Below are 5,368 nucleotides of genomic sequence, written 5' to 3'. Positions count from 1 at the left end.
AGCCAGAGAGAGAGATATGACCAGCCAGAGAGAGAGAAATATATAACCAGCCAGAGAGAGAGATATAACCAGCCAGAGAGAGAGAAATATATAACCAGCCAGAGAGAGAGCTATATAACCAGCCAGAGAGAGTGAGATATAACCAGCCAGAGAGAGATATATAACCAGCCAGAGAGAGAGAGATATAACCAGCCAGAGAGAGAGATATAACCAGCCAGAAAGGGAGATATGACCAGCCAGAGAGAGAGAAATATATAACCAGCCAGAGAGAGAGCTATATAACCAGCCAGAGAGAGAGAGATATAACCAGCGAGAGAGAGAGGTATAACCAGCCAGAGAGAGAGATATAACCAGCCAGAGAGAGAGAAATATATAACCAGCCAGAGAGATATATAACCAGCCAGAGAGAGAGAGATATAACCAGCCAGAGAGAGAGAGATATATAACCAGCCAGAGAGAGAGATATAACCAGCCAGAGAGAGAGAAATATATAACCAGCCAGAGAGAGAGATATATAACCAGCCAGAGAGAGAGAGTTATAACCAGCCAGAGAGAAATATATAACCAGCCAGAGAGAGAGATATATAACCAGCCAGAGAGAGATATATAACCAGGCAGAGAGAGAGAGATATAACCAGCCAGAGAGAGAGATATATAACCAGCCAGAGAGAGATACAGTATAACCAGCCAGGGTGATAGAGTTATAACCAGCCAGAGAGAGATATATATAACCAGCCAGAGAGAGATATATAACAGCCAGAAAGAGATACAGTATAACCAGCCAGAGAGATAAGGGGGAGCTAGAGGAGGGAGGAGGGGAAGCTAGAGGAGGGAGGAGGGGGAGCTAGAAGAGGGAGGGAGGGATGGAGGGAGAGCTAGAAGAGGGAGGGAGGGATGGAGGGGGAGCTAGAAGAGGGAGGGAGGGATGGAGGGGGAGCTAGAAGAGGGAGGGAGGGATGGAGGGGGAGCTAGAAGAGGGAGGGAGGGATGGAGGGGGAGCTAGAAGAGGGAGGGAGGGTGGAGGGGGAGCTAGAAGAGGTAGGGAGGGATGGAGGGGGAGCTAGAGGAGGGAGGGAGGGATGGAGGGGAGCTAGAAGAGGGAGGGAGGGATGGAGGGGGAGCTAGAAGAGGGAGGGAGGGATGGAGGGGGAGCTAGAGGAGGTAGGTAGGGAGGGATGGAGGAGATGTTGATAGTGGTGCAAACAAGTCCTGATAAGTGTCTTCTATTCCTCTTTCTGACAAACCAAAGCAGGTTGCCAAGCTGGTTTACAATGAGATGAATGGTCTTCTACAACGGTCCCAGCAGGTTGCCAAGCTGGTTTACAATGAGATGAATGGTCTTCTACAATGGTCCCAGCAGGTTGCCAAGCTGGTTTACAATGAGATGAATGGTCTTCTACAACGGTCCCAGCAGGTTGCCAAGCTGGTTTACAATGAGATGAATGTTCTTCTACAACGGTCCCAGCAGGTTGCCAAGCTGGTTTACAATGAGATGAATGGTCTTCTACAACGGTCCCAGCAGGTTGCCAAGCTGGTTTACAATGAGATGAATGGTCTTCTACAAAGGTCCCAGCAGGTTGCCAAGCTGGTTTACAATGAGATGAATGGTCTTCTACAAAGGTCCCAGCAGGTTGCCAAGCTGGTTTACAATGAGATGAATGGTCTTCTACAAAGGTCCCAGCAGGTTGCCAAGCTGGTTTACAATGAGATGAATTGTCTTCTACAAAGGTCCCAGCAGGTTGCCAAGCTGGTTTACAATGAGATGAGTGGTCTTTTACAAAGGTCCCAGCAGGTTGCCAAGCTGGTTTACAATGAGATGAATGGTCTTCTGCAAAGGTCCCAGCAGGTTGCCAAGCTGGTTTACAATGAGATGAATGGTCTTCTACAAAGGTCCCAGCAGGTTGCCAAGCTGGTTTACAATGAGATGAGTGGTCTTCTACAAAGGTCCCAGCAGTTTGCCAAGCTGGTTTACAATGAGATGAATGGTCTTCTACAAAGGTCCCAGCAGGTTGCCAAGCTGGTTTACAATGAGATGAATGGTCTTCTGCAAAGGTCCCAGCAGGTTGCCAAGCTGGTTTACAATGAGATGAATGGTCTTCTGCAAAGGTGTCCCAGTGTTTCTTAAATATCACACTTGAAAGTCAATTGTACTTGGCTCGCGTAGCACCCCGTATTATCGGCATATTCAACAGCTTTTATGAAATACATTACCTTCAACAGTGTTATATTGTGATCAAGCCATCAATGTTTTGTGATTATTGGTGTGGTAAAAATGTTAGCTAACGGGTTAGCAATTAGCAAAGCTTGACATTTTAGTGGAAATATTACTACTGTCAGCTCTTTAATAAGCAGTTTAGCAAAAACAAATTGTCATGCCCTGACCTTCGCATTCTTTGTTTTCTTTATTATATTTGTTAGGTCAGGGTGTGACATGGGTGATATGTGTGTTTTTTGTCTCATCAAGGGTGTTTTGTAGGTTTATGGGGTTGGATCCATCTAGGTGTTTATGTAGGTCTATGGTTGCCTAGATGGTTCTCAATTAGAGGCAGCTGGTTATCGTTGTCTCTGATTGGGAACCATATTTAGGCAGCCATGTTCTTTGTTTTTTTTGTGGGTGTTTGTTTGCTGTGTCAGTGTTTGTGCCACACGGGACTGTTTCGGTTCGTTTATATTCACTTTATTGTTTTTGTATTTCATAGTGTTCAGTATTTTCTATTAAAACACGGACACTTACCACGCTGCGTATTGGTCCGATCCCTGCTACTCCTCTTCAGACGAAGAGGAGGAATTCCGTTACACAAACAAGTCCTGTATTATCGTCATACGGTTCCCAGTTATTGGCCACCTTAATGTTATGTTCAATTACAATTTATACGCTACCGTTCCAACGTTTGGGGTCACTTAGAAATGTCCTTGTTTTTGAAAGAAAAGCACATTTTTTGTCAAATTGATCAGAAGTACAGTGTCGACATTGTAGTGTCTATCAACCTTTTAAACGGTAGTGTAATTGACTATTGTAGATGCTGATTTAAAAAAAAACAATATCTACATAGGCGTTCAGAGGCCCATTGTCAGCAACCATCACTCCTGTGTTCCAATGGCGCGTTGTGTTAGCTAATCCAAGTTTATCATTTTAAAATCATTAGAAAACTATTTTGCAATTATGTTAGCACAGCTGAAAACTGTTCTGATTAAAGAAGCAATAAAACTGGCCTTCTTTAGACTAGTCGAGTATCTGGGGCATCAGCATTTGTGGGTTCAATTACAGGCTCAAAATGGCCAGAAACAAAGACTTTCTTCTGAAACTCGTCAGTCTATTCTTGTTCTGAGAAATTAACGTTATTCCATGCGAGAAATTGCCAAGAAACTGAAGATCTCGTACAACACTGTGTACTCCTCCCGTCACAGAACAACGCAAACCGGCTCTAACCAGAATAGAAAGAGGAGTGAGAGGCCCCAGTACACAACTGAGCAGGAGGACAAGTACATTGAAGTGTCTAGTTTGAGAATCAGACGCCCCACAAGTCCTCAACTGGCAGCTTCATTAAATAGTACCCAAAAAGCACCAGTCTCAACATCAACAGTGAAAAGGCGACTCCGGGATGCTGGCCTTCTAGGCGGAGTTGCAAAGGAAAAACCATATCACAGACTGGCCAATAAAAAGAAAAGATTAAGATGGGCAAAAGACACTGGACAGAGGAACTCTGCCTAGAAGGCCAGCATCCCGGAATCGTCTCTTCACTGTTGACGTTGAGACTGGACAGAGGAACTCTGCCTAGAAGGCCAGCATCCCGGAATCGTCTCTTCACTGTTGACGTTGAGACTGGACAGAGGAACTCTGCCTAGAAGGCCAGCATCCCGGAATCATCTCTTCACTGTTGACGTTGAGACTGGACAGAGGAACTCTGCCTAGAAGGCCAGCATCCCGGAATCGTCTCTTCACTGTTGACGTTGAGACTGGACAGAGTAACTCTGCCTAGAAGGCCAGCATCCCGGAGTCGTCTCTTCACTGTTGACGGTGAGACTGGGACAGAGTAACTCTGCCTAGAAGGCCAGCATCCCGGAGTTGTCTCTTCAATGTTGACGTTGAGACTGGACAGAGTAACTCTGCCTAGAAGGCCAGCATCCCGTAATCGTCTCTTCACTGTTGACGTTGAGACTGGACAGAGGAACTCTGCCTAGAAGGCCAGCATCCCGTAATCGTCTCTTCACTGTTGACGTTGATACTGGACAGAGGAACTCTGCCTAGAAGGCCAGCATCCTGGAATCGTCTCTTCACTGTTGACGTTGAGACTGGACAGAGTAACTCTGCCTAGAAGGCCAGCATCCCGGAGTCGTCTCTTCACTGTTGACGGTGAGACTGGACAGAGTAACTCTGCCTAGAAGGCCAGCATCCCGGAGTCGTCTCTTCAATGTTGACGTTGAGACTGGACAGAGTAACTCTGCCTAGAAGGCCAGCATCCCGTAATCGTCTCTTCACTGTTGACGTTGAGACTGGACAGAGGAACTCTGCCTAGAAGGCCAGCATCCCGTAATCGTCTCTTCACTGTTGACGTTGATACTGGACAGAGGAACTCTGCCTAGAAGGCCAGCATCCTGGAATCGTCTCTTCACTGTTGATGTTGAGACTGGACAGAGTAACTCTGCCTAGAAGGCCAGCATCCCGGAGTTGTCTCTTCACTGTTGACGGTGAGACTGGACAGAGTAACTCTGCCTAGAAGGCCAGCATCCCGGAGTCGTCTCTTCAATGTTGACGTTGAGACTGGACAGAGGAACTCTGCCTAGAAGGCCAGCATCCCGTAATCGTCTCTTCACTGTTGACGTTGATACTGGACAGAGGAACTCTGCCTAGAAGGCCAGCATCCCGGAATCGTCTCTTCACTGTTGACGTTGAGACTGGACAGAGTAACTCTGCCTAGAAGGCCAGCATCCCGGAGTCGTCTCTTCACTGTTGACGGTGAGACTGGACAGAGTAACTTTGCCTAGAAGGCCAGCATCCCGGAGTCGTCTCTTCAATGTTGACGTTGAGACTGGACAGAGTAACTCTGCCTAGAAGGCCAGCATCCCGGAGTCGTCTCTTCACTGTTGATGGTGAGACTGGATAGAGTAACTCTGCCTAGAAGGCCAGCATCCCGGAGTCGTCTCTTCACTGTTGACGGTGAGACTGGACAGAGTAACTCTGCCTAGAAGGCCAGCATCCCGGAGTCGTCTCTTCAATGTTGACATTGAGACTGGACAGAGTAACTCTGCCTAGAAGGCCAGCATCCCGGAGTCCCCTCTTCACTGTTGACGTTGAGACTGGACAGAGTAACTCTGCCTAGAAGGCCAGCATCCCGGAGTTGTCTCTTCACTGTTGACGTTGAGACTG

This window comes from Oncorhynchus gorbuscha, unplaced genomic scaffold, assembly GCF_021184085.1.
Source record: "Oncorhynchus gorbuscha isolate QuinsamMale2020 ecotype Even-year unplaced genomic scaffold, OgorEven_v1.0 Un_scaffold_1173, whole genome shotgun sequence".
Taxonomy (NCBI): Eukaryota; Metazoa; Chordata; class Actinopteri; order Salmoniformes; family Salmonidae; genus Oncorhynchus; species Oncorhynchus gorbuscha.
The sequence above is the reverse complement of the archived record's forward strand: the minus strand, read 5'-3'. Positions refer to the sequence as shown.